This window comes from Mercenaria mercenaria, chromosome 1, assembly GCF_021730395.1.
Source record: "Mercenaria mercenaria strain notata chromosome 1, MADL_Memer_1, whole genome shotgun sequence".
In the NCBI taxonomy this organism is placed as follows: Eukaryota; Metazoa; Mollusca; class Bivalvia; order Venerida; family Veneridae; genus Mercenaria; species Mercenaria mercenaria.
Window position 1 is genome coordinate 93,521,346 of NC_069361.1, and position 23,724 is coordinate 93,545,069.

Here is a 23,724-nt window from a genome sequence, read left to right on the forward strand (position 1 = left end):
ATCTGGGTCAGGTGGGGTGAAAACCCGTGCAGAAATATTTTCCTGTTCTCAGGAAATCCCAGGATTATCCTGGGATATCCTGAGATTCTTTTAGCAAGGCTGCATAAAAGATTTGAAAACAGGACTTTAACACTAAAAGACAGGATTTTTGATAGAAATTGTCCTGTTCTCAGGAAAAGGACAGGACTTTTGATGTAAATTGTCCTGTTCACAGGAAAAAGACAGGACTTTTTCTAAAAGATACAGATTGAAAGATGGTAATTAATGTGAAACATGATCTTGTAATGGTCTAGTAAGTTAATTACATCCTGGTGTTGAAGACCCATGTTTTCGGAGAAACTGCATCATTAAGCACTTGTGCTGTGGTGTTGTAGGAGTAACAGGAATATATTCTATATTTGTGGTATGTTAGCAAATTATTTCTGTATTAAACTTTCAGAAATAATACTAAATATATACCTTCATTTAATGATTTTACAAAACAATACCAGTAAGTTATTTAGAAAAGTATTTTTCTTTAAAATCAATCAGAGCGTTAAAGAGTGGTAAGAGTGAAATATGTTAGTACTGTTTAGATTATCTGTACATGTTTGATCAAAGGCAGTTTCACTCTTAAAAGTAAACAGATCATAGAATGATAAGAGCTTTTTGCTCAATATGAAGCTCATAATTTGATGTTTCTAGACTAAATATTACACCTAGTGTTTTTGCCATGTATGCACATAATTTTATTTGAACTGATAAATTGATATTTCTGCTATGACAGGTTGTATGTTTCAATGTACATGATGTATACTTTTTAACTAGAAAATATTTTTAATATCTGGAAATGATAATCCTTAATTATTATTCTTACTGTAAATACAATTGAAATTTAACATTCATTCAATTTGTTAACTGTATTTCCCGCCAAAGAGAATTTCAAATCATGTTTACAAGGTATTCAGTTACATGTTCTGGAAACTTTCCTGAAGACAGGACAGTTGTCCTGAGATTTCCTGACAACAGGAATTCCTGGGATTTCCTGAAGACAGGACAATTCTGAAATTTCCTGACATCAGGAATTCCTGGGATTTCCTGAAGACAGGACAATTGTCCTGAGATTTCCTGACAACAGGAATTCCTGGGATTTCCTGAAGACAGGACAATTCTCCTGAAATTTCCTGACATCAGGAATTCCTGGGATTTCCTAGGACAGGACAATTGTCCTGGGAATCCTGACTTCAAGAATTCTCAAGACATTCCTGGGACTTCCTGAGAACAGGACAATATATACTTTTTTTCTGACATCAGGAAATCCCAGGACATTCCTGGGATTTTCAGGATAGCAGGACAGCATAGATTTCTTGGTGTTCCAGTGTCCTGTTTTTTTCCTGTTCACAGGAAAATCCTGGGATTGTCCCATTCCCATTTAACGGCGTGAAAAGTCCCAGGACTATCCCAGGATTTCCCGAGATATTTTCAGGACATTATCCCAGGATAGTCCTGGGACTTCCTGGGATAATCCCAGGATTTCCTGTTCCTTTTTCGCATGGGAAACTAGGTCAAATCAAAGGAAAAGCTTGTTAACACTCTAGAGGCCACATTTATGACTTTATCTTTATGAAACTTAGTCAGATTGTTAATCTTGATGATCTTTAGGTCAAGTTCAAGTATAGATCATGCGGGGTCAAAAACTAGGTCACCAGGTCAAATCAAAGGAAAAGCTAGTTAACACTCCTGAGGCCACATTTATGACCATATCTTAATGAAACTTGGTCAGAATGTTAATCTTGATGATCACTAGTCCAAATTTAAATCTGGGTCAGTTGGGGTGAAAAACTAGGTCACTAGGTCAAATCAATGGAAAAAGCTTGTTAACACTCTAGAGGCCACATTTATGACTGTATCTTCATGAAACTTAGTCAGAATGTTAATCTTGATGATCTTTAGATCAAGTTCGGATTTGGGTTATGTGGGGTCAAAAATTAAGTCACCAGGTCAAATCAAAGGAAAAGCTAGTTAACACTCCTGAGGCCATATTTATGACCATATCTTAATGAAACTTGGTCAGAATGTTAATCTTTATGATCTTTAGGTCAGTAGGTCAGGTGAGTGATACAGGGCCTTCATGGCCCTGTTGTTAGATAATTTTACACAAATGGTCCTGGTGTGACACTACCAAGATTATTCAGATTATTTTGATTTGTCAAAGAACATAGGCGTTAGAGGTTACTCTTCCCTATATGTATATAGTGGAAACATTAAAAATCTTCTTATGAGAAACTGCTGGCCCGATTTTAAAATAATTTTACACAAATGGTCCTTGTGGGACACTTTACCAAGATTATTCAAATTATTCTGATTTGTCAAAGAACTTGACTGCCAGGGGGCGTGGTCACTTTTCCCTATATGTATATATAGTAGAAATTCTTCTTGTATTAAACTGTTAACACAATTTTGAAATAATTTCACACAATTGGTCCTTGTGTGACCTTCTACAAAAAAAATTTCAAATATTTTTATTCGTTAAAAAACATAGCTGCCAGATCACTAGATCAAATCAAAGAAAAACCTTGTGTATGTGATAGAGGCTGTATTTTTCAATTGATCTTGATGGAATTTAGTCAGAATCATTGCCTTGATGAATTCTAGGTAGAGTCTGAATATGGGTCAGCTGGAGTTAAAAAGTAGGTCAATAGGTCAAATCAAAGAAAAAAACCTTGTGTATGCAATAGAGGGTGTATTTTTCAATTGATCTTCATGAAATTTGGTCAGAATGATTGCCTTGATGAAATCTAGGTCGAGCTAGAATATGTGTCATCTTGGGTCAAAACTAGGTCACTAGGTCTAATCAAAGGAAAACATTGTGTATGCGATAAAAGCTGTATTTATCTATTGATCTTTATTAAATTTGGTCAGAATGATTGCCTTGATGAAATGTAGGTCGAGTTTGAATATGGGTCATCTGGGATTATAAAGTAGGTTACTAGGTCAGATCAAAGAAAAACCTTGCGTATGCGATAGAGGCTGTATTTTTCAATTGACCTTCATGAAATTTGGTCAGAATGATTGCCTTTATGAAATCTAGGCAAAGTTTGAATATGGATCATCTAGGGTAAAAAAAGTAGGTCACTAGGTCATATGAAAGTAAATACTTGTTTAAACTCAAGAGACCTCATTTTTGGTCCAATCTTACTGAAAATTGGCTAGAATATGTTTCCACTGGGTCAAATATGTTTACACTGTTATGATGTGTTTCTCAGGTGAGCCACCTAGGGCCATCCTGGCACTCTTGTTAGCTCACCTGTCACAAAGTGACAAGATGAGCTTTTGTGATCGCGTGGCATCCGTCGTCCGTCCGTAAACTTTTGCTTGTGACCACTCTAGAGGTCACATTTTTCATGGGATCTTTATGAAAGTTTGTCAGAATGTTAACCTTGAAGATATCTAGGTCAATTTCGAAACTGGGTCAACTGCAGTCAAAAACTAGGTCAGTAGGTCTAAAAATAGAAAAACGTTGTGACCTCTCTAGAGGCCATATCTTTCAATGGATCTTCATGGAAAGTGGTCAGAATGTTCAACTTGATGATATCTAGGTCAAATTCGAAACTGGATCACGTGCGATCAAAAACTAGGTCAGTAGGTCTAAAAATAGAAAAACCTTTTGACCTCTCTAGAGGCCATATTTTTCAATGGATCTTCATGAAAATTAGTCTGAATGTTCACCTTGATGACATCTAGGTCAAGTTCGAAACTGGGTCACGTGCTGTCCAAAACTAGGTCAGTAGGTCTAACAAGAGGACCATGATGGTCCTGAATCGCTCACCTCTTCCCACATGATCCAGTTTTGAGTATGACGTTTTTTCTATTATTTGACATAGTGACCTAGTTTATGAGCTCATCTGACCCAGTTTTGAACTTGACCTAGATATTATCAAGATAAAAATTCTGACCAATTTTCATGAAGATCCATTGAAAAATATGGTCTCTAGAGAGGTCACATTTTTCATGGGATCTTTATGAAAGTTTGTCAGAACGTTTACCTTGAAGATATCTAGGTCAATTTCGAAACTGGGTCAACTGCAGTCAAAAACTAGGTCAGTAGGTCTAAAAATAGAAAAACGTTGTGACCTCTCTAGAGGCCATATCTTTCAATGGATCTTCATGGAAATTGGTCAGAATGTTCAACTTGATGATATCTAGGTCAAACTCGAAACTGGATCACGTGCGATCAAAAACTAGGTCAGTAGGTCTAAAAATAGAAAAACCTTTTGACCTCTCTAGAGGCCATATTTTTCAATGGATCTTCATGAAAATTAGTCTGAATGTTCACCTTGATGACATCTAGGTCAAGTTACAAACTGGGTCACGTGCTGTCAAAAACTAGGTCAGTAGGTCTAACAAGAGGACCATGATGGTCCTGAATCGCTCACCTCTTCCCACATGATCCAGTTTTGAGTATGACGTCGTTTTTTCTATTATTTGGCATAGTGACCTAGTTTTTGAGCTCATCTGACCCAGTTTTGAACTTGACCTAAATATTATCAAGATAAAAATTCTGACCAATTTTCATGAAGATCCATTGAAAAATATGGTCTCTAGAGAGGTCACAAGGTTTTTCTATTATTTGACCTATTGACCTAGTTTTTTAAGGCACGTGACCCAGTTACAAACTTGATCTAGATATCATCAAGTTGAACATTCTGACCAATTTTCATGAAGATCCATTCAAGGGTATGGCCTCTAGAGAGGTCACAAGGTTTTTCTATTTCAAGACCTACTGACCTAGTTTTTGATCGCAGTTGACCCAGTTTCAAACTTGACCTAGATATCATCAAGATAAACATTCAGACCAACTTTCATACAGATCCCATGAAAAATATGGCCTCTAGAGAGGTCACAACGTTTTTTCATTATTTGACCTACTGACCTACTTTTTGATGGCATGTGACCCACTTTCGAACTTGGTCTAAATATCATCAAGATGAACATTCTGACCAATTTTTATGGAGATCCATTCACAAGTATGGCCTCTAGAGAGGTCACAAGGTTTTTCTATTTTTAGACCTACTGACCTAGTTTTTGACTGCACATGACCCTGTTTCGAACTTGACCTAGATATCATCAAGATGAACATTCAGACCAACTTTCATGAAGATCCATTAAAAAATATGGCCTTTAGAGAGGTCACAAGGTTTTTCTATTATTTGACCTACTGACCTAGTTTTTGATGGCACGTGAACCACTTTCAAACATGACCTAGATATCATCACAATGAACATTCAGGCCAACTTTCATACAGATCCCATGGAAAATATGGCCTCTAGAGAGGTCACAAGGTTTTTCTATTATTTGACCTACTGACCTAGTTTTTGACGGCACGTGACCCAGTTTCGAACTTGACCTACATATCATCAAGTTGAACATTCAGACCAACTTTCATACAGATCCCGAGAAAAATATGGCCTTTAGAGAGGTCACAAGGTTTTTCTATTATTTGTCCTGACCTAGTTTTTGATGGCACGTGACCCAGTTTCGAACTTGACCTTGATCTCATCAAGGTGAACGTTCTGACCAATTTTCATGAAGATCTTATGAAATATATGGCCTCTAGAAAGGTCACAAGGTTTTTCTATTTTTAGACCTACTGACCTAGTTTTTGACCACACATGACCCAGTTTCAAACTTGACCTAGATATCATCAAGATGAACATTCAGACCAACTTCCATACAGATCCCATGAAAAATATGGCCTTTAGAGAGGTCACAAGGTTTTTCTATTATTTGACCTACTGACCTAGTTTTTGACGGCACGTGACCCAGTTTCGAACTTGACCTAGATATCATCAAGGTGAACGTTCTGACCAACTTTAATGAAGATCTTTTGAAATATATGGCCTCTAAAGAGGTCACAAGGTTTTTCTATTTTTAGACCTACTGACCTAGTTTTTGAAGGCACGTGACCCAGTTTCAAACTTGACCTAGATATCATCAAGGTAAACATTCTGAATAATTTTCATGAATATCCATTGAAAATTATGGCCTCTGGAGAGGTCACAAGGTTTTTCTATTTTTAGACCTACTGACCTAGTTTTTGACGGCACGTGACCCAGTTTCGAACTTGACCTAGAATTTACGAAGATGAACATTCTGACCCATTTTCATAAAGATCCCATGAAAAATGTGACCTCTAGAGATGTCACAAGGAAAAGTTTACGCACGGATGGACGCACAGACGACGGACGACGGGCACTGCGTGATCACAAAAGCTCACCTTGTCACTTCGTGACAGGTGAGCTAAAAATAGAAAAGCCTTGTGACCTCTCTAGAGGCGATATTTATCATGGGGTCTGTATGAAAGTTGGTCTGAATATTCATCTTGATGATATATAGGTCAGTTTCGAAACTGGGTCAACTGCTGTCAAAAACTAGGTCAGTAGGTCTAAATTAGAAAAACCTTGTGACCTCCCTAGAGGCCATATTTTTCAATGGATCTTCATAAAAATTGGTCAGAATGTTCACCTTTATGATATCTAGGTCATGTTCGAAACTGGTTCAACTGCAGTCAAAAACTAGGTCAGTAGGTCTAAAAATAGAAAATCCTTGTGACCTCCCTAGAGGCCATATTTTTCAATGGAACTTCATGAAAATTGGTCAGAATTTTCACCTTGATGATATCTAGGTCAGTTTGAAACTGGGTCACGTGCGGTCAAAAACTAGGGCAGTAGGTCTTAAAATAGAAAAAAGTTGTGATCTCTCTAGAGTCCATACCTTTCAATGGATCTTCATGAAAATTAATCAGAATGTTTATTTTGATGATATCTAGTTCAAGTTAGAAACTGGGTCACAAGTTAGAAACTGGGTCACATGCCTTTAAAAACTAGGTCAGTAGGTCAAATAATAGAAAAACCTTGTGACCTCTCTAGAGGCGATATTTTTCATGGGATCTGTATGAAAGTTGGTCTGAATATTCATCTTGATGATATCTAGGTCTAGTTTGAAATTGGGTCAACTGTGGTCAAAAACTAGGTCAGTAGGTCTACGTCGTCTGTGTGTCTATGCGTAAACTTTTGCTTGTGACCACTCTAGTTTAAGATCCAGCCTTGAAATTTGGATGACATGTACAGTTTTGCACACCAATCTTTAAACTGGCTTTCATTGACCATAAATGTGACCTACTGATCTACTTTCTAATATTTTAGCATCAGTTTGCCATTTGAAACATGTGGTTCAATATACTCAGGTGAGCGATTCAGGGTCATCATGACCCTCTTGTTAGCTCACCTGTCACATAGTGACAAGGTGAGCTTTTGTGATCACGCAGCATCCGTCGTCCGTGCGTGCGTGCGTCCGATGCGTGCGTAAACTTTTGCTTGTGACCACTCTAGAGGTCACATTTTTTGTGGGATCTTTATGAGAGTTGGTCAGAATGTTTATCTTGATGATATCTAGGTCAAGTTCGAAACTGGGTCATGTGCCATCAAAAACTAGGTCAGTAGGTCTAAAAATAGAAAAACCTTGTGACCTCTCTAGAGGCCATATATTTCACAAGATCTTCATGAAAATTGGTCAGAACGTTCATCTTGATGATATCTAGGTCAAGTTCGAAACTGGGTCACGTGCGGTCAAAAACTAGGTCAGTAGGTCTAAAAATAGAAAAACCTTGTGACCTCTCTAGAGGCCATATATTTCACAAGATCTTCATGAAAATTGGTCAGAAAGTTCATCTTGATGATATCTAGGTCAGGTTCGAAACTGGGTCACGTGCAATCAAAAACTAGGTCAGTAGGTCTAAAAATAGAAAAACCTTGTGACCTCTCTAGAGGCCATATATTTCATGAGATCTTCATGAAAATTGGTCAGAATGTTCACCTTGATGATATCTTGATGAATTTCGAAAGTGGGTCACATGCCATCAAAAACTAGGTCAGTAGGTCAAATAATAGAAAAACCTTGTGACCTCTCTAGAGGCTATATTTTTTCATGGGATCTGTATGAAAATTGGTCTGAATGTTAATCTTGACAATATCTAGGTCAAGTTCGAAAGTGGGTCACCAGTGGGTCTAAAAATAGAAAAACCTTGTGACCTCTCCAGAGGCCATAATTTTCAATGGATCTTCATGAAAATTGGTCAGAACGTTCATCTTGATGATATCTAGGTCAAGTTCGAAACTGGGTCACCTGCGGTCAAAAACTAGGTCAGTAGGTCTAAAAATAGAAAAACCTTGTGACCTCTCTAGAGGCCATATATTTCACATGATCTTCATGAAAATTGGTCAGAACATTCATCTTGATGATATCTAGGTCAAGTTCGAAACTGGGTCACGTGCCTTCAAAAACTAGGTCAGTAGGTCTAAAAATAGAAAAACCTTGTGACCTCTCTAGAGGCCATATATTTCATGAAATCTTCATGAAAATTGGTCAGAATGTTCACCTTGATGATATCTTGGAGAATTTCGAAAGTGGGTCACGTGCCATCAAAAACTAGGTCAGTAGGTCAAATAATAGAAAAACCTTGTGACCTCTCTAGAGGCTATATTTTTTCATGGGATCTGTATGAAAATTGGTCTGAGTGTTAATCTTGATAATATCTAGGTCAAGTTCAAAAGTGGGTCACGTGCCTTTAAAAACTAGGTCAGTAGGTCAAATAACAGAAAAACCTTGTGACCTCTCTAAAGGCCATATTTTTCATGGGATCTGTATGAAAGTTGGTCTGAATGTTCATCTTGATGATATCTAGGTCGAATTCTAAACAGGGTTATGTGCGGTCAAAAACTAGGTCAGTAGGTTTAAAAATAGAAAAACCTTGTGACCTCTCTAGAGGCCATACTTGTGAATGGATCTTCATGAAAATTGGTCAGAATGTTCATCTTGATGATATCTAGGTCAGTTTCTAAAGTGGGTCACGTGCCTTCAAAAACTAGGTCAGTAGGTCAAATAATGAAAAGACGTTGTGACCTCTCTAGCGGCCATATTTTTCATGGGATCTGTATGAAAGTTGGTCTGAATGTTTATCTTGATGATATATAGGTCAAGTTTGAAACTGGGTCAACTGCGGTCAAAAACTAGGTCAGTAGGTCTAAAATTAGAAAAATCTTTTGACCTCTCTAGAGGCCATATTTTTCAATGGATCTTCATGAAAATTGGTCTGAATGTTCAACTTGATGATATCTAGGTCAGTTTCGAAACTGGGTCACGTGTCGCCAAAAGCTAGGCCAGTAGGTATAAAAATAGTGAAACCTTGTGACCTCTCTAGAGGCCATAATTTTCAAGAGATCTTCATGAAAATTAGTGAGAATGTTCACCTTGATGATATCTAGATTAATTTGAAAACAGGGTCACGTACCTTTGAAAACTAGGTCAATATGTCAAATAATAGAAAAACCTTGTGACCCCTCTAGAGGCCATATTTTTCAATGAATCTTCCTGAAAATTGGTCAGAATTTTTATCTTGATGATATCTAGGTAAAGTTCAAAACTGGGTCACTATTTCAAATAATAGAAGAAACGACGTCATACTCAAAACTGGGTCATGTGGGAACAGGTGAGCAATTCAGGACCATCATGGTCCTCTTGTTTTATTTTAACATCAGTTTGACACGTGAAACATGTAGCTCATATTAGTCAGGTGAGGGATCCAGGGTCATTATGACCCTCTTATTAGCATTTACATTTTTAGCTCACCAGAGCACAAAGTGCTCAAGGTGAGCTATTGTGACTGGTCATTGTCAGGCGTCTGTCGGCATCAGTCGTCTGTCGTCAGTTGTCCGTCGTGTATCAACATTTGCCTTGTGAACACTCTAGAGGCCACATTTGTGGCCAAATCTTTATGAAACTTGGTCAGAATGTTAGTCTTGATGGTCTCTAGGCCAAGTTTGAAACTTGGTCATGTTTGGTGAAAAACTAGGTCAGTAGGCCAGATCAAAGGAAAAGCTTGTGAACACTCTAGAGGCCACATTTGTGACCCAGTCTTTATGAAACTTGGTTAGTATGTTAGTCTTGGTGATCTAGGTCAAGATTGAGACTGGGTCATGGTGGATCAAAAACTAGGTCAGTATGGCATATCAAAAGAAAAGCTTGTAAACACTCTGAAGGCCACATTTGTGACCCAATCTTTATGAAACTTGGTCAGAATGTTTGTCTTGATGATCTCTAGGACAAGTTCGAAAGTGGGTCATATGGGGTCAAAAACTAGGTCAGTAGGCTAGATCAAAGGAAAAGCTTGTGAACACCCTAGAAGTAACATTTATGACCCAATCTTTATGAAACTTGGTCAGAATGTTTGTCTTGGTGAGCTTTAGGTCAGGATTGAGACTAGGTCATGTTGGATCAAAAACTAGGTCAGTAGGCTAGATCAAAGGAAAATCTTGTCAACACTCCTAGAGACCACATTTCAAGTTTTAAAACTCATTAGAATTAGTCAGTATGTTTTTCTTGATTATCTATAAGTCAAGTTTAAATCTGGGTCATTCGGGGTCAAAAACTAGGTCACCCAGTCAAATCAAAGGAAAAGCTTGTTAACTATCTAGAGGCCACAGTTGTGACTCAATCTTTATGAAACTATGTCAGAATGTTAGCCTTGTAATCTCTAGGTCAAGTTTGAATCTGGGTCATGTTGGGTCAAAAACTAGGTCAGTAGGCCAGATCAAAGGAAAAGCTTGTGAACACTCTGGAGGGCACAATTTTGACTCAATCTTTGATGAGTTCTAGGTCAGATTCAAACCTGGGTCATGTGGGGTTAAAAACTAGGTCAGTAGGCCAAAGGAAAAGCTTGTGTACACTCTAAAGGCCACAGTTGTGACCCAATATTTATGAAACTTGGTCAGAATGTTTGTCCTGATGATTTCTAGGTCAAATTCAAAACTGAGTCATGTCGGCTCAAAAACTAGGTCAATAGGCCAGATCAAAAGAAAAACTTCTGAACACTCTGGAGGCCACAGTTGTGACTCAATCTTTATGAAACTCAAAATGTTTGTCTTGATGATCTCTAGGTCCAGTTTTGATCTAGGTCATTTGGGGTTAAAAACTAGGTCACATGGTCAAATCAAAAGAAAAGTTTGTAAACACTCTTAAAGGCAACAGTTCTGACTCAATCTATATGAAACTTGGTCAGAATGTTTGTCTTGATGTTGAATTCAAAACTGGGTCATTTGGGGTCAAACACTAGGTCAGTATGCCAGATCAACTCTGGTGCCCAAATGGAAGTCGCCAAAAACTAGGCATTCAAAAATCAAAACACAATTTTTTGCTGACGCGAATAGCTTGGATTTTTGTGCCCCCCCATGAGTGGTGGGGGCATATAGATTTGCTCTTGTCCGTGCATCCGTCCGTGTGTGCACCCGTCCGTGTGTCCGTGCATCCGTCTGAAGTTCGTGACACGCCTAGCTCAAAAAGTGTTTGATATAAATTAATGAAACCTTGCATGAGACTTTATCATGATATGAACTTGCGCACCTTCTATTTTTCGTCTGGCTCTGCCCCCTAATTTTAGAGTTATGGCCCCTGAAATAGTCAAAAATTCACATTTTCACCTTGTGACACGCCTAGCTCAAAAAGTATTTGATATACATTCTTGAAACCTTGCATGAGTCTTTATCATGGTATGAACCTGCACATCTCCTATTTTTCATCTGGGTCTGCCCTCTATTTCTAGAGTTATGGCCCCTGAAATAACCAAAAATGCACATTTCCCCCTTGTGACACGCCTAGCTCAAAAAGTATATGATATAAATGGATGAAAACTTACATGAGTCTTTATCATGATATGAACTTGCACACCTCTTATTTATTTGCTGCCTTCTCTCCCTTTTTTTTAAGTTATGGCCCCTGAAATAGTAAAATAATGCACATTTTCACCAAATTATGTGCCTAACTCAAAAAATATTTAGTGTAAATTTATGAAACCTTGCTTGAGTATTTATCATAATGTGACCTTGCACACTTGGCATTCTTCTTGAGAATTTTAGCATTTATTACAGAGTTATGGCCCTTGAAATAGCCAAAATAGTGGATTTTTTGTTCGTGATGCTCATAGCTCAAAAAGTATATGGTATAGAATAATGAATCTGTTTCATAAATTTTGTTTTTGAGGCTATACCCCATTAAGACTGCAAACATTTGAATGGTTTCCCCTTATTTGTGACAAATGTGCCAGTGGGGGGCACACCCTGTGTCCTACCTGCACATTCTAGTTTTATATATAGAGACGTTGTTTATTGTTTGATTTGATACAAACTTGCAAAATATCTTCAACAGCAATAATTCTTGGATTCCGTGATGAATATGTCAGATCCAATCATAGGTTCGGGAGTTACAGCCCCTGATTTAAACCGCTGAACACAGTGTATAGACTATCCATATGCCCAAACGGAAGTCGCCAAAAACTAGGCATTCAAAAATCAAAACACAATTTTTTGCTGTTGCGAATGGCTTGGATTTTTGTGCCCCCCCCCCCCCACCCCCATGAGTGGTGGGGGCATATAGATTTGTTCTTGTCCGTCCGTCAGTCCGTGCGTCTGTCCGAAGTTCGTGACGCGCCTAGCTGAAAAAGTATTTGATATAAATTGATGAAACCTTGCAGGAGTCTTTATCATGATATGAACTTGTGCACCTCCTATTTTTCGTCTGGCTCTGCCCCCTATTTTTAGAGTTATGGCCCCTGAAATAGTCAAAAGTGCACATTTTCACCTTGTGACACGCCAAGCTCAAAAAGTATTTGATATAAATTTATGAAACCTTGCATGAGTCTTAATCATGATATGAACTTGCGCACCTATCTTTCATCTGGGTCTGCCCCCTATATAGAGAGTTATGGCCCCTGAAATAGTAAAAAATGCACATTTTCACCTTGTGATGTGCCTAACTCAAAAAGAATTACATATAAATTGATTAAACCTTGCATGACTCTTTATTATGATATAAACTTGTGCACCTCCTATTTTTTATCTGCCTCCGCCCCCTATTTTCAGAGTTATGGCCCCTGAAATAGTCAAAAATGCACATTTTCACCTTGTGACGCACCTAGCTCAAAAAGTATATGATATAAATGGATGAAAACTTACATGAGTCTTTATCATGATATGAACTTGCACACCTCTTATTTATTTGCTGCCTTCTCTCCCTTTTTTTTAAGTTATGGCCCCTGAAATAGTAAAATAATGCACATTTTCACCAAATTATGTGCCTAACTCAAAAAATATTTAGTGTAAATTTATGAAACCTTGCTTGAGTATTTATCATAATGTGACCTTGCACACTTGGCATTCTTCTTGAGAATCTTAGTGTTTATTACCGAGTTATGGCCCTTGAAATAGCCAGAATAGTGGATTTTTTGTTCATGATGCTCATAGCTCAAAAAGTATATGGTATTTAATAAAGAATCCTTTTCATAATTTTTTTTTTGAGGCTATACCCAATTAAGAATGCAAACATTTGAATTATTTCCCCTTATTTGTGACAAATGTACCACTGGGGGGCACACCCTGTGTCCTACAGACACATTCTAGTTTTGTTTATTTCGTTAATATCGCATAAAGTAAGTGTGTTTTAGCTCACCAGAGCACAAAGTGCTCAAGGTGAGCTATTGTGACCGGTCATTGTCCAGCGTCTGGCGTCCATCATGCGTCGTCCGTCAACATTTGCCTTGTGAACACTCTAGAGGCCACATTTGTGGCCCAATCTTTGTGAAACTTGGTCAGAATGTTAGTCTTGATGATCTCTAGGTCAAGTTCGAAACTGGTTCATGTTGGGTAAAGTAGGCCAGATCAAAGGAAAAGCTTGTGAACACTAGAGGCCACATTTATGGCCCAATCTTAATGAAACTTGGTCAGAATGTTTGTCTTGATGATCTCTAGGTCAAGTTTGAAACTGGGTCATTTTAGGTCAAAAGCTAAGTCAGTAGGCCAGATCAAAGGAAAAGCTTGTGAAACTAGAGGCCACATTTGTGATCAAATCTTAATGAAACTTGGTCAGAATGTTTGTCATGATGATCTCTAGGTCAAGTTCGAAACTGGGTCATGTTGTGTCAAAAACTACGTCAGTAGGCCAGATCAAATGAAAAGCTTGTGAACACTTCAGATGCCAATGTTTTGACTCAATCTTTATGAAATTTGGTCAGAATGTTTGTCTTGATGATCTTTAGGTCAAGTTTAAATTTGGGTTATGTTGGGTCAAAAACTAGGTCAGTAGGCCAGATCAAAAGAAAAGCTTGTGAACACTCTAGAGGCCACATTTGTGATCCAACCTTTATGAAACATGGTCAGAATGTTTATCTTGATGATCTCTATGTTAAGTTGTAAACTGGGTCATGTGGGGTCAAAAACTAGGTCAGTAGGCCAGATCAAAGGAAAAGCTTGTGAACACTAGAGGCCAGAGGCCACATTTGTAACCCAATCTTTATGAAGCTTGGTCAGGATGTTTGCCTAGATGATCTCTAGGTCATGTTTGAAACTGGGTAATGTTGGGTCAAAAACTCGGCCAGTGGGCCAGATCAAAGGAAAAGCTTGTGAACACTAGAGGTCACACTTGTGACCCAATATTTATGAAACTTGGTCAGGATGTTTGCCTAGATGATCTCTAGGTCATGTTTGAAACAGGATAATGTTGGGTCAAAAACTAGGTCAGTAGGCAAGATCGAAGGAAAAGCTTGTGAACACTCTAGAGGCCACATTTGTGACCCAATCTTAATGAAACTTGGTCAGAATGTTTATCTTGATGATCTCTAGATCAAGTCCGAAACTGGGTCAGGTGGAGTTAAAAACTAGGTCAGTAGGCCAGATCAAAGGAAAAGCTTGTGAACACTCTAGAGGTCACATTTGTGACCCAATCTTTATGAAACTTGGTCAGATTGTTTATCTTGATGATCTGTGTGTTAAGTTGTAAACTGGGTCATGTGGGGTCAAAAACTAGGTCAGTAGGCCAGATCAAAAGAAAAGCTTGTGAACACTATAGAGGCCACATTTTTGACCCAATCTTTATGAAACTTAGTCAGAATGTTAGTCTTGATGATCTCTAGGTCAACTTCAAAACTTGATCATCTGGGGTCAAAAAGTAGGTCAGTAGGCCAGATCAAAGGAAAAGCTTGTGAACACTCTAGAGGCCACATTTGTGACCCAATCTTTATTAAACATGGTCAGAATGTTTATCTTGATGATCTGTATGTTAAGTTATAATTTGGGTCATTTGGGGTCAAAAGCTTGGTCAGTAGGTCAGATCAAAGGAATCTTTATGAGACTTGGTCAGAATGTTTGCCTTAATGATCTTTAGGTCAAATCGAAACTGGGTCATGTTGGGTCAAAAAGTATGTCAGTAGGCCAGATCAAAGGAAAAGCTTGTGAATACTCGAGGCCACATTTGTGACCCAATCTTTTTGAAACTTAGAATGTTTGTCTTGATGATCTCTAGGTGGAGTTTAAAACTGGGTCATGTGGGGTCCAAAACTAGGTCACCCAGTCCTATCAAAGAAAAAGCTTGTGAACACTCTAGAGGCCACAGTTGTTACCCATTCTTTATGAAATTTGGTCAGAATGTTTGTCTTGATGATCTCTAGGTCAAGTTTGAAACTGGATCATGTTTGGTCAAAAACAAGGTCACATGGTCAAATCAAAGGGAAAGTTTGTGAATACTCTAAAGGCTACAGTTTTGACTCGATCTTTATGAAACTTGGTCAGAATGTTTGTCGTGATGATCTCTAGATTAAATTCGAAACTGGCTCATGTGGGGGTAAAAAACTAGGCCAGTAGGCCAGATCAACTCTGGTGAGCGATATATAGGGCCATCATGGCCCTCTTGTTTTTAATTTAGGTATTGTCTAGGAGCTACTGTTTACGTAGATACCAGACACGCCTGATAAAATTCACTATTTTAGCTTGACTATTCCAAGTATAGTCTAGCTATTCTACTCTTCCTGTGTTGATATTTGTTCGATTTTGTAATGAAACTGTCAGTTCTTTGAAATACATGTATCTTGAGCTTTTGCAAAGAATTGATATCTTACTCACCGATAAATACTAGCATGGCTCTCTGGTAACAAATACGTTTTCAGGAAAGCGTGTTTTTCTGTGACATGTATGCCGATTACACTGTTCCACTATTTGATACATTACTGGCCGAGTAATCGCAATTTTTAAAATCCGGACTGTACGCTTAGATGAAAAAGTGTACGCCTATTCAAAACTTCATTTCATTCTTGTATTTCAATTAATGTGTTGACTTTGTTCTATGATAACCAACTTCCTTCGCAATTCCAATATAATGTGAATTTTTAGCCTGAATGCTTTGTCTTTTGCTTTGACCATCAGTGTTTTTGGTGATAATACATTTTAATTTCAAGCATTAATGTCTGTTTAACGACTGTGTGCTGCAGAGACATTTATCATACACTGAAAATATATCCAACAAGAATATTTATTTCAAATAACCAGAGAAAATCATAAAAATACTTACACGGAGAGCTTCCAAAAATTTGAAAAACGAAAGTGAACGCCTAGTTTTTGCAGACTTCCGTTTGGGCATACAGAGAGTCTATACACAGTGCTGAAAGTGCCAACATTTGTTAGTTTTTACCTTGTGAACACAATAGAAGTGACATTTTATACTTGATTTTAACTACTTTCACACACAACTTAAGTCACAATAAGATCTCAGTTCCTTTCAAAAACCAGCTAGATTTCATTATGGGTTCTAGAGTTACTGCCCCTGAAAGGGGGAAATTTTCTATTTTGACCCTTTCAGCCATATAGAGGTTTCATTTATTCTTTGATTTGATAAACCTTGCACAGAATGATTATTTTGATGATCTCTAGGTCTGGGTCATGTCGGGTCAAAAACCAGGTCATCTGGTCAAATCAAAGGAAAAGCTTGTTAACAACCCAGAGGCCACTTTTATGATCCTATCGCCATGAAATTTGGTCAGAATGTTTATCTTGATGATTTCTAGGCAAGTTCGGAACTGGATCATATGGTTTCTAAAACTAGGTCACCTGGTCAGATCAAAGGAAAAGCTTATTAACACTCTTGTTCGTTTGATATGCATGAAACTTAGTCAGAATTATTATTTTTTATTATGTTTGTGTGCATGAAATAACGTAATTATGAATTTTCATCTGGGTCATGTAGGGTCAAAAACTAAGCCATCAGCTCAAATCAAAGAGTGAACTTGTTTACACTCAAGAGGCCACGTTTTTTGGTCCAATCTTAATGATTTTTTGGTCCAATCTTAATGAAAATTGGTCTGAATATTTGTCTCAATGAAATCACTAGGTAAGACATGTTTTCACTGTTACTGTATGTTAGTCAGGTGAGCGACCAAGGGCCATCTTGGCCCTCTAGTTTGTAAAAAGCTGGCACTCAGCAACAAGCGGTTGCAGACAAAGCGCTGTTTAATAGTTTGCACAATATCTTTATCAAACAAACTTAAAGCATATGAATTATATATTTAACAATGGTAAGAAATACCATATATGAACTATAACTTCATTATCAGTTGTTACAGAAGTTACCTTAAATGATCCTATAGAGAGACATAAATCAGACTGATCAGTATTGCTTAGCATTACAGCATCAACCATCTATAGTGATTATTGTAATTGTTTCCATTGGTATAAACTGTCAGTTATTGCTGAGAATTTTATGGACTCTGGTAACTTCAGTGACAATTGGAATGAGGCAGAAGCTTACGTGGATGCAATAATGAGCACCCAACAAAAAATACATGTGTTCATACACCTGTATGTAGTTGAAGAAAATGGAATGCATCTGTGACCTGCTATGATGAACATAAACTGGAATCTTTAAAGATGTTTTAAAAACAGACATTGTATCTGAGCTTGAAGTGCTTAAAGCTAGTTGAATCTATTGCTGGATTTGTACCTCTACATTTTGCAGCACTTAATTAAATATTCTCCTGAGCACAACAATAAGAACGTCTCATATAAAGTTAACACTTTCATACCTCATACTTTATGATTTGAAAATAACTGGTATTTCTTGTGCGAAAAAAGTTCCGATTGTGGTAGTTACAGTGCGTTAGACATAAAAAAAAGTAATGTCTAAAAAGGCTGTTTTAAAAGTCCCATTGGCGTCAAGTGTTTATCATAATGATCAATCATATACTGAATATGTTGTGGCTTACAACTTTGAAATGGTTTTAAGTGCTCTTAATAGCGTGATCTTACTGTGAAGCGGTCACTTGTTGTAAGCAGGTCCCAGAAAAGCCACAAAATAGCTATATAGCTAAATCTAGCTATATATAGCTAGAAATAGCTATAAAACCAATAACAATTGTTCAAAATATGTGAATATCAAATATAAAATAGTTATTATCCTATTCAAGTGGTTTATGAGACAAAAGACAAACACAAAGAATGGAGATCTATGCAGTTTCAGTTTCAATACATGTTGCGAATTTCTGCGATTAGTCATTTATAAAATTGTCTTATACTACGATGATTATCACGAGTGAAAAATTCAGTGATGATTTATCGCAAAATACTGCCTCAGTAATTGAAAATGTGACTACGAAGATCTTGGTTTTGTGTTACTGTCTTTCATCTTATAGACCTTTTGGACGTGAATATGACCATTTTGCATCTTATTTTGACATATTTTGCATTATTGGTATTGGTTTTATAGCTACTTCTAGCTATATATAGCTAGATTTAGCTATATAGCTAATTTGTGACTTTTCTGGGACCTGGTAAGTACTCAACATAATTCAAACAACAGACGAAATGTTGAAAGGATTGATTGTGGTTCTGAAAGTCAAGAACATCATTCAGTAGTTTGGGATATTGATTTGACAGTGTTCTTGATAGTAGAAAAAAACAGATCCCAAGGCGGTCAAAACAGAAATAGTTGTGGAAATTACAGAAATGGTCATCACAGAGACCAGAATCATGAGTCTTATAGAATTAACTTGCAGCTGGATTTTTACATTGTTCAGGGCTGGTGTGCTGCTCGCGGAAATCTCTTTGGCAAATACCTTGAGAGAGTGTGAAGGTATGCTAACTGGTCCTTGAACCTTGGATGGGTTGAGATCCTTCAGAAGCTTTAAAGTGCCTGAGTTGCAAACTTTGGCTGCATTCATCTGAGGTGATGGATTTCCAGACATGGGTAGCCCACCCGCTTTAGTGAGCTCGGTAGGGAGAGCGCAGATCTACAGATTGCGGCATCTTAAGTTTAATCCCCTGATGAGGCATATGTCCTCTGTGACGTTTTGAAAAAAGACATTGTGTCTGAAATCATTCGTCCCCAACCTCTGATTCGTGTGATTAGGTTAGGTAAACTCCCGCCATTGCATAACTGAAATACTGTTGAAAAACAGCATTAAACACAGAACAAAAACAAATTTAGACATTGATACTATGGCAGTATGGTGCTTTGGTGAAGATATTAGTGAAGTGATAATTCAAGAAGGAAGCAATGTGCTTTGGTTCTCAATTCGAAAATATGTCCTTCAGTAGGAACACACCCCTGCTCTCAAATCTCTTACATTTGATGAAGGTGCAGTGTTTCTTTGGGTTCTTGTCTGTGAGACCATATCATTAATGTAGTTGTTATATGTCCTTTTGTTTCCTGTTAAATGGCCTATTTAGCTTGACTAAAAGAAGTATGGAGAGCTATCCTACTCGACCCGACGTCATCGTCACCATCCTTCCCCGTCTGCTCTTTGATTAAAAGTTTTGATGCACTTTCTATTTATCTTTCTTATTACTTGATGGATTTCCTTCAAAATAGTTGTTCCTCACCATCAACCACATCATTTGGCAGAAGGGTCATAACTCTTGCACCTATATTTTATGAATTATCCCCTCTTTTTACTTAGAATTTCAGGTTAAAGGTTTGATGTAGTTCCACTTTATCTCAGTTATTCCTAAATGGATTTGATTCAAACTGAATCTATTTGTTCAATATCATCTCCCACATCATATGACACAAGGCCCATAACTCTGGCACCAATATTCAATGAATTTTTCCCCCTTTTTACTTAGAATTTCAGGTTAAAGTTTTGACACACTCTATTTCAGTTATTCCTAAACAGATTTGATTCAAACTTAAAATAGTTGTTCAACATCATCACACACATCATATTACTCAATAATGTATAAATTATCCCCCCTTTTTACTTAGAATTTCAGGTTAATGTTTCACTCTGTCTCAGTTCTTACTAAACGGATATGATTCAAATTTAAAATGGTTGTTCCACCTTATCACCCACATCATATGACACAAAGAGCAAAACTCTGGCACCAATTTTTGTGCCCCCCATGAGTGGGGGGGGGGGGGGGGGGGGGCATATAGATTTGCTCTTGTCCGTGCATCCGTCCATGCATCCGTGCGTCCATTCGAAGTTCGTGACGCGCCTAGCTCAAAAAGTATTTGATATGAATTGATGAAACCTTGCATGAGTCTTTATCATGATATGAACTTGCGCACCTCCTATTTTTCCTCTGGCTCCGCCCCCTATTTTGGGGAGTTATGGCCCCTGAAATAGTCAAAAATGCACATTTTCACCTTGTGACACGCCTAGCTCAAAAAGTATTTGATATAGATTCATGAAATCTTGCGTGAGTCTTAATCATGATATGAACTTGCGCACCTCCTATTTTTCATCTGGCTCCGCCCCTTATTTTTAGAGTTTTGGCCCCTGAAATAGTCAAAAATGCACATTTTCACCTTGTGACACGCCTAGCTCATAAAGTATTTGATATAGATTCATGAAACCTTGCATGAGTCTTAATCATGATATGAACTTGCGCCTCTCCTATTTTTCATCTGGGTCCTCCCCCTATTTCTAGAGTTATGGCCCCTGAAATAGTCAAAAATGCACATTTTCACCTTGTGACACGCCTAGCTCAAAAAGTATTTGATATAAATTGAGGAAACCTTGCACGAGTCTTTATCATGATATGAACTTGTGCACCTCCTGTTTTTCACCTGGGTCCGCTCCCTATTTTTAAAGTTGTGGCCCTTGAAATAGTGAAAAAATGCACATTTTGACCTAATTATGTGCCTCACTTATAAAGTATTTAATGTAAATTCATGAAACCTTGCTTGAGTCTTTATTATAATGTGACCTTGTACACTTGGCATTCTTCTTGAGAATCTTAGCATTTATTACAGAGTTATGGCCTTTGAAATAGCCAAAATAGTGGAATTTTTGTTTATGATGCTCATAGCTCAAAAAGTATATGGTATAGAATAATGAATCCTTTTCATATTTTTTTTTTTGAGGATATACCCCATTAAGACTGCAATCATTTGAATTATCTCCCCTCATTTGTGACAAATGTACCAGTGGGGGGCACACCTTGTGTCCTACAGACACATTCTAGTTAATGAATTATGCTCCCTTTACATAGATTTTCTCCAGTCTGTCTGTGTGTGTGTCTGTCACAAAGCTTGTCCGCAATCTAAGTCGAACATTTCTCATCTGATCTTCACCAAACTTGAACAAAATGTGTTTGACCATAAGACCTCGGCCAAGTTTGATAACTAGCCAAATCTGCCCAGGCACTTTAGAATTATGGCCCTTGAATTACTGATCGGGTCCATTCATCAAAGCCATCGAGAGAAACTAGACATTTTTCAATGGGGTCCACTCATCAAAGCCATCAAGAGAAACTAGACATTTTTCAATGGGGCAGTTGTGGGAGACATGAGCTTTTCTCAAAAGCATCTCTAGTTTAAGGTTAATTTTGATGTGTTTTCACTATATCTCAAGTATTATGAAATGCATTTGATTCAAACTTGGAGTACCACATCATCATGCATCCACATCATATGACACAAGGTGCATAACTCTTGCACCAATATTTTATGAATTATGCCCCCTTTTTGCTTAGAATTATACTTACATAGTGTTTTGATACACTTTATCATTACCTCTTTTATTACTTAATGTTTTTTTTTTATATTATATCTTCATCCACAATTGGAGTCATTAAACACTCAAGTGACGGCTTCGGTTTCCTCAGATGTTCCCACTTACACTATCCAGCATCAAAATAGTCAAGTGTGCTGTCTCCTGTGACAGCTCTTGTTAGAGTTGCTTGTAGTGGGTCATGTCTAGTATGTGGCTTCTTTTCCTGGCTCTAGGTTTGGCTTTCTTCTTTTTACATGACAAGTGTTTCACCTTCCTTGTAGTCCATGGTTGGTGGAAGTGGAATTATGATCTTTGATGGTACTTGATATTCTATGATGTCAGTTCAGAAAGCCTTAAGTATGTTCCATAAGATGTTAATGTTACTTTCCGCCATATGAGTCCCTGTAAATCTTAATAAAAAGGTTTTGATGTTGATTTTGATATTGTCTGTGTTTGTGTTTTTCCAGAGGAATCTCTGTGTGGAGGTTTTTTCTTGGTGCCTATGTGGGGACTTCCACAAATAACATGTCATGATCACTAACTCTAGGCATGGGTTTGCATTTAGTGATAAGTGATAAAGAGGTCTAAGATGTTCTCACCTCTAGTTTTGAATTGAAGATCGAGTCTGTTCAGAGCTTGTGTCGGCAGTATTGTCAAGTAGATTCTGGTTGATGTCAGTTCTGTATGAGTTGCTGCAAATTGCATTTGTTTCCAGTCTATGTCTGGCAGGTTGGCATCCCCTGCTCTCCAGACTGGCTTAAGAAAAGCTGGTGTGAATCTGTCTTCTCTGATTAGAGAGCTCTTCCATGTAAAGATTATCACTTCTGGGTGGTCTTTATAATGCCCAAACAATGAGAGGTTCCTTGCCGTTGCACTCAAACCAATATGCTGTAAACTTCTTATTAGTGTTCATGATAATTTCACATCTAGTAATGGTATCCTTTCAGGGGTGTTTTTATTCTGGACCATATGAACTTAGTAACCAATCATTAAAGTACAACTCTACAAAACAAACAAAATAGAATGAACATAGTATATATAATGTCAAAATCAGTGTAGATAGATTAAGACAACAAGGAGTGGAGATAAAATTTAACTCATTAAACAGTTTTAAATACAGACAGATGGATGGATAGACAGAAAAATGAATGATCAGCATTCCTATAAACGTCGGGTATTGTGATAGAGGACAAAAAGATCTAAAATAATTTCAGTTTTGTACAAAGACCAGCAGTTGAAAGAAGTTCCTTTTTAAATTAAAGTACAAACATGTTGGCTCCTTTTTGAAATTTTTGCAATTGACTTTTAATACCATACTATCATCATTTACAAATTAATCTGTTTCTTTTGTAAATAATGATGGAGGGCTCCTGAATAAAAACACCACTGTAACATGTGCTAATTTGTAAGGCTGTGTGATGGCAATAAGATATGAAGCACAGAGAAGAGCAAACACAGCTAGAGCCATACATTGCAAAGTATGCTTGCCATAAATAGAAACTTTAGTGAAAAATATAGCAAATGGGTTGTTTCAAAACTTCAGCAACAAGTATATTTGATTTTAAGCAAGCCACAAAATTGTTTGAATGGATATACCTTAAGTTCACACTTGTGAAATTATCACTCATTTTCATTTCAGTCTGATTTTTTGTTCAACATTACCACGTCTAAAAACAGGCATAATCATTAGTGATTCACATCTGAACATAAATTGTAAGCTCCACAGTATAAGACATGAAAAGATTTTGATTTGCTGTTGGTAATACATTTATCTGGTGAATAAAAATGTTCATCAATATTTTGTGTATAAACCTATACAAAAACGGCCATTAAATATATGCATGAACCTAATTTTTGTTACTTATGGCATTTAGCACAGT

The 23,724-nt window shown here is 37.4% G+C and overlaps 1 protein-coding gene across 1 annotated transcript in view; it reads left to right on the top strand.

Annotated features, from left to right (window-relative positions):
* Positions 1–23,724, top strand: part of LOC123530115 (uncharacterized) — a 379,601-nt gene that overhangs the window by 123,613 nt on the left and 232,264 nt on the right. The gene's annotated exons all lie outside the window — the stretch shown is intronic.